Source organism: Castor canadensis, chromosome 7, assembly GCF_047511655.1.
Source record: "Castor canadensis chromosome 7, mCasCan1.hap1v2, whole genome shotgun sequence".
NCBI classification, from domain to species: Eukaryota; Metazoa; Chordata; class Mammalia; order Rodentia; family Castoridae; genus Castor; species Castor canadensis.
Window position 1 is genome coordinate 149,082,384 of NC_133392.1, and position 11,703 is coordinate 149,094,086.

At 45.0% G+C, this 11,703-nt stretch overlaps 1 long non-coding RNA gene across 1 annotated transcript; it reads right to left on the reverse strand.

The window, feature by feature from the left end:
* Positions 1 to 9,075: 9,075 nt before the first annotated feature.
* Positions 9,076 to 11,574, reverse strand: LOC141425024 (uncharacterized). Its single transcript, XR_012450098.1, has 3 exons — positions 11,447 to 11,574; positions 9,895 to 10,503; positions 9,076 to 9,655 (listed from the first exon to the last, which is right to left on the reverse strand). It is a non-coding gene; the product is annotated as an uncharacterized lncRNA (long non-coding RNA).
* Positions 11,575 to 11,703: the final 129 nt, after the last annotated feature.

Consider the following 11,703-nt stretch of genomic DNA (forward strand, 5'->3'; position numbering starts at 1 on the left):
TCATTGCACAACAGGCCACCCCAAAATTCAGTTGCTTAATGTGACACAGTTGCCCAAATTGATCTAAAATTTCAACACACTGTCAAAATCCCAGCTCTTCCATCCATAAAGTGCGAATGCATGCAAACACACGATAAAATCCCAGCTGACATTTTATAACAAAAGTTTGACAAGCTGCTGACCCTAAATTTCATATGAAAATCTGAGTAGCCAAAACAAATGTTAACAAAGTAGGAGGACTCACATTTTGTGATTTCAAAAGTTACTAAAAAGCTATATAACAAGGACTGTGTGATAATAGCATAAGGATAGATACAGATCAATACAACAGAACTGAAAGGCCAGAAACAAACTCTGACATGTACTGTCGATTGAAGAGAACAGTGCCATCAACTCAATTGGAAAATAATCATCTAACAAGTGGTGCTGGGTACCAATATCCTCGTGCAAAGAATGAAATTGGACCCCTTCCTCACACATATACAAAATAATAACTCCAAAGAGATCAAACACCTAAATGTAGAAGCTGGAAACAGTAGAAGTCTAGGGAAAAAAACAGGTGTACATCATGCTCTGAGGTCAGGCAATGGTTTCTTAGATATGACACCAAAAGTATGGGCAACAAAAGAAAAATAGATAAATTGGATATAATCAAAAGTTTAGCCCATGGTGGTACAGGCTGCCCAGAGTTGGGGGGAGGGCGGGGCAGAAGGAGGAAGGTTGTGAGTTGTAGGTCAGCTAGGGTTACATGGTAAGACCATGTCTCAAAAAGGATTCTGTGCCTCAAAAGACGCCATCGAGAAGGTGAAAAATACAACTCACAGAATGGGAGAAAAAATACTTGTAAAACATGTATTTCTTAAGGAACTTGTATCTAGAATACATATAAAAAACTTATAATAAAAGATGGAAAGCCCAATTAAGCAATGGGCAAATAATCTGAAGACCATTCTCTGAAGAAGATAGGCAACTGGTCAATAAGCACATGAGAAGTTACCCAGCATCAACACTCGTCAGGGAAAAACAAATCAGGGAGTGGCAGAGTGGCTCAAGTGGTAGAGCGCCTGACCAGCAAATGTGAGGCTCTGAGTTCAAACCCCAGTACTGCCAAAAGAAAAGCAAAACTACTTCATGAGCTGGACATAGCTCAAATGGTACAGTACCTCGCTAACAAGGTTGAGGTCCTGAGTACCAGTGCCACCACCCAAACAAACAAAAGGCTACCATACCACCACATCCAGTAGAATGGGTATGGTTGAAAGAAAAAAAATCAGTAACAAGTGTCGATGAAGGTATGGAGGACCTAGAACCTACATACAGTGCTGTGGGAATTTAAATGGAGGAATCACTTTGGAAAACAGTGGTAGTTTCTCAAAAGATTAAATATAGTCATCATGACTCAGCAGTTCCCCTCCTGCAGTACATACTCAAGAGCTGCGAAAGCTGTGTCCACACAAAAGTTCTGCGTGAGTGTTTGTAGCAGCCTTGTTCATAATAGGTAACAAGTGGAAATGTCAGCTGGCAATGGAGAAGCAGAAGATAAAAGCTGCCAAGAGGGCCTCTGGGCCGACCCACTGGTTCACTCAATTCGGGCCTGTCCATGGATCACGTACCAATGTCTCAAATTTCCCTTCTGCATGCACTTCAGAAGCATGGGGCTCCACAATTGTTCATGAGCAAGTATATTCCCTAGAGTTTGGTACAATAAGGCAATTTCCTCACGACACAGTACCATCCCCCTAAACTTGTAAGCATAAAAGCAGTTTTCTATGTTCAGTGTTGAATTCATAGCCAAATTTAGCAGCATGCTCACCGATGTTCTACGCATTGTTTGGTTAAGTACAATTCCTAAAGCTTCACTTTGATTGCATGAACTGGATGGAAGAAAAGATACTGGAGTTCGTTATATTTCAACATCAAGTCCCTAATGCTGATATACGGTGGCACCGTTGGTGAGAAAAGAGAGTAGTGGACATTGTGGACTGCTGAAGTTTAAGTACCAAGCACTGAGCATGAGTGAGTGAAGAGCTGCCTCTCCTAGCACCAATCCTTAGGAATTTCTATGTGGAATCAACACATCAGTAACTACTGCTTCACTCATCTGACATGCATTAAAAAACAAAACAAAACATGGAATCAAAATGAGCAAATGTAATTTAGGAAAAGTTATTTCATCTAGGTAAAAAGCTAAGTGTTGCCCAGCATAGTAGCGCCCACCTGTTATCCCAGACTGGGAGGCAGAGAGGGAGGATTGGGAGTTCTGGGTCAAACAGCTCTAGAGCAATATCTTGTCTCAAGAAAGCCAAACCAAATAAAAAAACAGCAACAAAAAAGTTAGGTGTCTTAGTGCATTGCACAAGTTAAATCATAATCTTCAAGTGGAATTTTCTACTTTAAAAGTTATCAGTTAGCCAGAAAGGTGGCTATGCCTCTAATCCCAGCTACTCAGGAGACTGAGGCAGGAGGACTAGGAGTACAAGGGCAGCCTGGGTAACAGTAAGACTCTGTCTTAAAAAAATAAAGCAATTGTAAGCTTTTGGTTAGCTCAGGAGTGGAGCACTTGCCTGACAGGTACCAGGCTCTAGGTTTGATCCCCAGCATCAAAAAGTAATTTCAGGAGTCACTTGCCACTTCAGAAGTTTTTTGTTTTCCATGTTGCCAGTGACCATTCTCCATGACAGATAGTAAATATTGAGAAGTACTGTGTATAAGTGCTTATATACAGTTTATTGTCACTTTCCCTGAAAAATGAAAATCCAAGGGCCTGGTCCTTGCAAACTGGAAGTTATTTGACTCTGTGACTCCTAATCCTGCTGGAGTAAGTTCTCCCGTGCTGACATACACCCTGTCTTAAGGCAGGAAATACAGATATGGAGCCTGAGGAAATCACTTTTGTTCATGGCAAGGTTGCATAGAGATCCTCCGCAGAGCTTGTCTTCATGGAAAGTTCTGTCGCTCTGGCTTGTGGCTGAAGAGGACTCAGGTAGGAGAGCATTTGAGTGTTTGGGGTAGAGGGCGATGGCCAGTCCCTTTTGAGTGGCACAAGTGACACACACGTGACTCTCTTGAGCCAGGTGCAAAGGCTGCTCAGAAGCTCAGAGTCTCCTGGAGTCGCTGGAGTTCTCTGGGAGACGCTCAGTAGAGCGCGTTCAGGGGAAACTGCCTCCTATCCAAACCTGCAAAGTCAAGGACTCACGACAGAGCCACAGCACTGGAGGACAGCACACTCCTCATTCAAGCATCAACACGACGCCATTCCTCAGCTTACAGCACTGTTTGCAGTGAAGGAAGAGCCATGGGTGCCGTGGATGTGAAGTCACTGTAGGCTATTGAAGCTGAAGTGAAAGTGGTCACCTTGCTCCATCAGCACTGAACATTAGTGATTGATCTGCTGCCATGACTGACCTTGGATTTGGCTAAGGTGAAACTCCAAATGCTCTCACCTTCCTCTCTCTGGGTTATTAAATTCCCCTAGATTATTTCATTAATGAGTTATGAAAACACCAGTGCACCAACATTCTATCAGCAGATATCCAACCTCGCATTACAGTAACAGGAGGTGCCGTAAATCCTGACAATGGCACCAATGAAGAAAAGCTCCTGAGTGCCACCTGAGACAGCTGAACAAAGGCGGGCAGCTCTGGAATGGGGACAAATCCAAGCCATAGCCCTCAAGTCAGTTCTTTTGAGACTGGGTCTAACTAGGTGGACCAGGTTACCTTTGAACATTTCGGGTCAAGTGATCCTCCCACCTCTGCCTCTTGAGCAGCTGGAACTACAGGCATGCATCACCATGTCCTGCTCCCTTGTACAATCTTCATGTGTGACTATTGACAAAGGCATTTCACCAGTTGTACTAAGCAAGTCACTGGCTCAGAGCCCCCAGTCATGAAGGATAAGCTTGAGGACAGTAGGAGGCTGAGGACTGTCATTCTGTACCCTGAAATGCTATCAGGTGTTCAGTATCAAGTGATCAAACACACGTGGAAGTGGGAAAGAGCCTCCTGTAGGGCAGCTTAGACTTTGATCCAGGCAGCAGGACATCAGCCTCTACTCTCAGTCTTCCATCTCATTCTGCCCTCAAAGAATGACAGGTGCCATGATAATCACATAACTGGTTGGGACTTTGGCACTTGGATTTTGCTATCGCCTAAGCTTTGAACTGAATTTCCTGTTGCCGAGCAGTGCGTGTTCTTTGAGCTCATGTAGACCTTAATAGAGAGATAGCATAATGTAAGAGGAAGTTGTAGAGCCTGGCACAAATGGTTCACACCTGTAATCAGGGCTACCTGGGAGACTGAGATCGAGAGTATCATGGTTTGAGACCAGCCAAGGCAAATAGTTTGGGAGACCCCCATCTCCAAAAACCAAGCAAAATGGACTGGAGGTGTGGCTCAAGCTGTAGAGAACCTTCTATGGAAGCACAAAGCCCTGAGTTCAAACCCCAGTCCCACCAAAAAAAAAAAAAGAAATGAAAAATGAGGTTCTAGCTGTCTGATCCATCATTCCCATCCCTAATATGTTCTTTCAGAATTGGGTCATGACATGAATTGGGTCATGTCCACTCATGAACACTTGTGATGTGACAGAGTCTCCTATCAAGGACAAGCCTGCTGGTGTCCTAGGCATTGACTGTGCTCATGACTGAGTGACAGGGTCTGTCTCAATGGCTGTTCTACCCAAAGCTGTGGCTTTAGGAGCCTCGTCTAGAAGACTGTCTCCCTGACAAGAAAGACAGTTCAGTGGAGCTGGAGTGCTGCCGCCATCAGTGATTCTGGTGGAAGAGAGGTGGGCATTTAAGTTCTTTAATTTTATCTATTCTCATGGTAGGTGTAATGGCAACTCCTTTTGAAGGAATAATAAAAAATTTTCACAATCAGGTTTATTGAGGCATGATCTATGCAGAAAAATTAACAATTTTAAGTGGATAGTTGACAGTTGTGCCCTCATGCTTTCTTTTTTTTTAATTTAGAGAGAGCGGAAACTGCGGAACTCAGTCTATCCCGGAGCTCATGAGCCTCCTGCCTCAACCTCCTGAGTGCTGTGGTTTCAGTCCTGTGCCTTGCACATGCTCCTCGATTGTTCTGTGTGTGTGTGTGTGTGTGTGTGTGTGTGTGTGTGTGTGTGTGTGTGTGTTGCTGTGCAGTGAACTCAAGCCCCCCTCACCTGCTAGGCAAGCCCTTTACAACTTGAGCCACACCCCTAAGTCTTTTGCTTTTAGCTTCTCAGATAGCCTTGCCCCAACTTTGTGCATGTCAGCCTTGACCACAGTCCTCCTACCGCTCCACCCTGAGTAGATTGGATTACAGATGTGAGCCACCATGCCTTGTCCTTTCTTATGCTTTTTTGTAGTCAGTTGCTTTCCCAAATTCTGTTCCCAGCAATCAGTGCTCTACTTGACTCATTATCAATATGCTTTTTCTTTCTTCTCTTCCTTTCTTTTCTTCCTTCTTTTTTTTTTTTAATTGATACTGGGTCTTGAACTTAGGGCTCCAACACTTGAGGGCTCTATCATTTGGGCCACTTTACCTGCCCCCACCCCACTTTTTTTTTCCAAGATAGGGTCTGGAGAACTATTTGCCCTGGGGCTGGCTTCAAACCAAGATCCTCCTGATCTCTGCCTCCCGAGCAGTTAGGATTACGGGATGAGCCACTGGTCCTCAGCTCTTTTTCTTTCTTTCCTCCTTTCTTCCATCCTTTTCTACTTCTTCTCCTTTTTCTCTTTCTCCTCCTTTTCCATCTTTTCCTCCTCCTCCCCCTTCTTCTTCTTCTCCTCCATCTTTCTTTATCTCCCCCTCCTCTCCCTCTTTCTGTCTCCCTCTCTTTACCTTTATCTTTCTCTGAATATTTTTTTCTGCTATTGGAGATTTAACTCTGGGATTTCACAGTAATAAATCTGCCTTTTCTGGAATTTTACACAAATGGACTCCTGCAACATGTAGATTTCTGTAGCTCTTTTCTCTCACTTGGCATGGTATCTGGGAGAGTCGTCCATGTCACTGTGCATGTCAGTTCTTCATGCCTTTTATTGGTGACTATATCATATTCATTGTGTGAACAGAACAGAATGTTATCCAGTCCTAAGATGATTGGTTGTTTAAGAGGACTATTTTGAAATAATTGCTCTGAACATTTGTACGTGGTCTCTGTCTGAATACATGCTTTTATTTCTCTTTGGTACATATGTAGGAGTGTGATTGCTTTGCTAAGCCACATACAAAGTGCATTTTTACTTTTTTTGAGACAGGGTCTCATATGTAGCCCAGACTTGCCTGGAACTGGCTACGTAGTTCAGGCTGGTCCAGAACTCACAATCCTCCTGTCCTCCTGCTTCAGCCTCACAAATTCTAAGATTACAGCCATGTACCAGGACACCTGGCCATTTTTGGGATTTATTTGAGAAAAGTCTCCCTATGTTGCTCAGGATTTTCTTGTAATCCTGGGCCAAAACAATCCTTTACCTCCCAAGTACCTGGGACTACAGGCATGTGCCACCATGCTGGGCTGCTTAGCTCTTTTTTTCTTTTAAATTGGTACTGGGGTTTGAACCCTGGGCCTCACACATTCTAGGCAGGCACTCTGCCACTTGAGCCCCTCCACCTGCCCTTTTCGCATCAGTTATTTCTGAGACATGTTTTTTGTTTCATTCAAAATGGATCAGTGAGATGGGTCTTGCTTTATGTCTGGGCCAACCTGGACTGCCATTCTGCTGTTTGACTTCTCCGTGAAACTGATGTGACAGAATGCAGCCACCTCACCAGCCATTGATTCTGATGCAGTCTCACAAACTGCCCAAACCATGAACCTTCAGATCTCTGCCTCCCAAATAGCCAGGATTACAGGCATGAGCCACTGTGCTTGGCCTAACTTTTTTTTAATATATCAGAATGTTTTCTGTGGTCAGGAACATAGAATGGCCCTAATTTCCTATCACTGCTATTATGTACAAGCACACCATGGGCTTATGTACAACATCAGCAGAAGAAGGCTCTGGAATGTGGGAAAGAGAACTTGGACTAGCTAGGGACCTTAGAACCCTTTGAATGACACACAGGTGAGTTTCCTGGGTTACTTTTTGCCTCTTGGATCCCACACTTGAAGCTGAAGAAGCCAACAGCTTGGACTTTCCAACATATGCAGACCAAAAAAAAAAAAAAAGCGGATGGCCAGAGGAAAGAATAATGAGTGGGGGGAAGGAAATGACACAGTACTGCAGAGGTTGAGAACAGGAGGAGCATGGCTCAAAGTCAGTCCTGGCAAATAATTGGAGAGACCCTATCTGAAATAATACCCTACACAAAAAAAGGGCTGGCCTAGTGGCTCAAGGGGTAGAGCGCCTGCCTAGCAAGCATGAGGCCCTGAGCTCAAAGCCTAGTACCACTAAAAAAAAAAATGAATAAAATAAAATAAAGGTAAGAAAATCTTAAGACCAGAGAGAGAAAAGTGACATTTTACCCATGTGGAAAAACAAATCCAATGACAGCAGATTTCTCATCAGAAAGCATGGATATTAACTGTGCATGGTGGTGACTTCTTGTAGTCCCCACACTCAGGAGGCTGAGACAGAAGGGTGGCTTCAGCCCAGGAGTTCAAGACAAACCCGGGCCACAAAACTGGACCCTGTCTCAAAACAAAATCAATCAGGACTTCTGTAAATGTCACAATGTACCCCAAGAATAATGATAATGTCACAATGTACAGTAATAATAACCATAATAAACCAATCAGGCACATTTGAGTGTGCACCTGGTAGATGATAGCAATGAATTGTGAATTTTACTACTGTGATAATGGAATTGTAGTGAAATCACCAACTATCTGTCATTGATACACACACACTGAAATATTTGAGATAACCAGTATCTCCAGTACAAGGTTTGAGACAGATTACAGGGACACAGCTCTCCTGGGCCACTGGGGAAGGAGTTAAGCATTGCTGGAGCACTGTTAAATTCTTTAAACCACTGTTATGTTATGATGAGCCTCTATTGCAAGCACCCCTTGTAATGTTCATTTTTCCTTTAAATATGCTAAGGTCAGGGAGCCTGGGTGATTTGAACCCAGGCTCCCTATGAACAGCTGTCAGACCGTTACCTGGCATCCTGGCTGCTTTGAGTAAAGGGCTTTCAGCTGAGTACACAGCTGGACCACTTTCATGCCAATCTCAGCTGCTCTGGAAATGGCACCAGACCTTGAGGAAGCTACATGACAACCACATCTGCTTGCTACTGAAGCACATCTCTAGCTCCTGAGGCTCTGTCCCAGCAAACAGCCTGGGAGACCTGCAATGACCTTGCAGCCATTTCTCCCCAGAGCAAGTGGGGAGCACTACCCATGGTGGCCCAGCAGAAGGCTCGTTACTGGTGCAAATACAGTCCTTCATTTGTACTGGGGACTACCATGACAGGTGACATGAGCAACTGTGCTATGATTGGTGCAGACACTGAGTTATGCTTCCTTTCTGGCTATAGAAGCAGACTGTTCCACTCACTTTGAGAGTCACCCAGGAGACACCCTCCTGTCCTGCCTCTGATGCTGCAACATTAGGCCAGATAAAAGGCCAGATAAAAGGCTTCCCTCCCTTAACTGCTTTTGATCTTCACTGTTAGTAGAACAAGCTGAGCTTGTAAACATGAAGAGAGGAGAGGACAGAGGAAGTAGAAGTAGAGCACTGCAGGAACAAGGTGGCAACAGCTGAGACCCATTCGTGACAGTGGCACTACACATGAAAGGTTTGGTTTTCATGTTGTGCTTTTGTTGTTGAGGATTGAACCAAGGGCCTTGTGCACACTAGACAAGTGCTATACCACTGAGCTACATTCCCAGCCCTATGATTCACATTTTTAACTCAACACAGTCCCAGTCCACCTTCACGTGCTATTATGCCAGTCCACATGCAGTGAAAGAAACTTTTTAATGTGATGCTGGTGACTGAACCCTGGGCCTAGAGCGTGAGTATAAGAACACTGAATCAGTGCGGTGCTATTTCATCTCTCTAGTTACCTTTTCCTACTGTTTATATATATTTATTCTACCTTTGTATCACAAATATACATAGTTATTATTTTTTACTTAGTCAATTTCTTTTCCAGTTCTTTCAAAATGTACAATTTATATATTGTAAATGTCATCCTTTTTAGTGTAAATGTTATTGGTGGTTGCATAATATTCCTCAGTTTTGGGGTACAACATCTAAGAGGAGGTCACTGCCCAGGTGTGCAAAAGAACCACGAAGAATAGGAAGATAGTGAAATGTGATTTATTAGCAAAACAAAAGTACAACTTGGGGGAGGGGGAGTTGTGTTAGGACCCATTCCATCAAAACTGTGGGAGTTTGGGGGTTTTCCCAGTTGAATGTGGTAGTTGGTGGCATGAAATCAGGAGCCTCTTCTTATGGCCCTTACAAATTGTTTGGCCCCTGTGTAGAGTTGGCTGGGTGTGGGAAGGCATAGGCCTGAGTTTTTTATTCCCTTTGCCCTTCAAAACCTGATGTTCTTTGCCTTTCCAGGTCTAACTTTGATTGGGGAGTGAGTTCCATCAAGATATAGGGCCATTATTCATTAATCCAGGGTGAGAGCCATCTGGGGTTTCAGAATGGAATGTTGTAGCCTGGGTCATTTTCTCCTTCTTCCTCAGGACTGCTTACCTGCCTGCACTAACACACAATTGTGCAAGTTTTGGTCTTTTTGTTTTTTGGAGGTTTTTCAGTGTTATTGAAGTTTGAACTCAGGACCTCATGCTTGCTAGGCAAGTGTTTTGCCACTTCAACCATGCCCCCCGCAGTTGTGAAAGTCTTGACAATTGTCTATGTCATGCAGTCACCACCAGAACCAAGATACAGAACAATCTGACCACCCCTCCAACTCCCCAGGAGCCTCCCCTCCTCCTACCTACCAGCTGCCCTGGTAGCCGCTGGGTAGTTTTGTCTGTGCGGTGTCTCTGTAGCCATGTCACCTACAACGAATCATGCAGTGTGCAGTCTTGATCATGGTTCTTTCAGCAGGTGAGAGTCACTGTTGTCATTCTGTAGGTCAGTAGTGCGTTCCATTGATGCATGTGCCACAGTTATGTCTTTATCCATTCTGCAGTGCAAGGACATTTGGGGTGTTTCCACGTTCTAGCGCTTACAGTAAAGCTGAAACCAGAGGAGCAAGTTGGAAGGTTCCAACAGGTCAGGTCTAACCACTCACTCCACTGCACCAATTAAGGAGACAAGTAGTGGTGAAGATCAGAGAAAGGAGATTTATTATGCTCCAGGCCAACACAGGCAGAGTGTGGTCAAAGGTGTTGCTGGGTTGCTCATTAACTCAGGATTGGTCAGTCCGGGCCTGGTTAGTCATTGTTACCTGGTGGTAGTTTTCACTATTTGCAAGGTGTTTTTACACATCAGTCCTGTCTACTAGAATTCAAGGTGAGTGCAAGAGCAACTCAGAAGCCGGAGATATGGCTCAAGTGGTAGAGCACGTACCTAACAAATGCAAGGCCTTTGTTCAAATCCCATGACTGCCAAAAAAAAAAAAAGGTTACAGCGATTTGGAGCAAAGGAAACATACAAATGGAGGCAGGATGATTTTAGTTAACTTGTGGGCCCATGTTTTGTTTTTTACCAAAAGCAGGCTCTAAGTAACTATTATAAAGACAGTATAACACCTGTGTATAAGTACTGGTATGAGCATAGGTTTTCATTCCTCTTGGGTAAATAGCTAGGAATAAGATCGCTGCTGAGTCATTATCATTTGCCTTGGAAAATATTTAGAAATAAGATTATCAAGTGCTAAGGGCATGGTTAACTTTATAAAAGCCCAGTTATGAGTTGGGGAGAAGCTCTAGTGGTAGAGTATAAGCACAGGCCCTGAGTTTAAACTCCAGTACCAGCAAAAAAAAAAAAAAAAAGCACCCAGTTATCACACACACACACGTGGGGTCTGGCATAGAACCCACAGCCATCTGCACGCCAGGCACGCATTCTATTGCTGAGCGTCCCAGCACCCCATTATCTTTTTGAAAGTTTATGGAGAAGCCTGTTTCCACGCATCGTGCTTATCATTGCCAGCGCTCTTTGTTTTCCTTGAAAATGCTTCTGCATAGATAACCTCTGCAAATACTTCCTGCAGCGCACGTTTGCCACCTGTGCATTCTCTGCAACTTGGCTTCTGAACCAATTCTGTGTTTGGCCCTCAGGTTTGAAAGCTGTGTCCCCTGGGTGGATGGAAGTCAGGATGACAGGGACGCTGTGTGGAGCCCTTGGCAAGGCTCAGCTGTGGGACAGCACTGCTGGCGGGGCAGGCCTTAGGGTCACCCCCCACAAAGCCCCTCCAGGAGGGGCAGAAGCCTCAAGGCCGCCCAAACTAGGCCAAGAGAGGAGGGGCGACAGGGCAAGGAGGCCAGAGGAATCCAGGCCTTTGGGTTCGCTCGCAACCCTTGGACCCAGCTCACCCCTTGGTACCTGTGAGCAGGACGAAGACACCAGAGCCACACGACGGGTAGCGCGGTGCTACTGTAGAGGAACCCAGCTCTGCGGGAGCCGCCCGCGCAGCGCAGCGCATTTCCGTCCCTCGCCCCGCTTGCCCCGCCCCACGCCCCGCTTGCCCCGCCCCACGCCCCGCTTTCCCGGCCATATGCCCCAATTGCCCCACCCCCTCGTCCCGCTTGCCCCGCCCCTCCCACAGCCGGCTCAGTCTCAGAGAGCATGAACACTCTTAA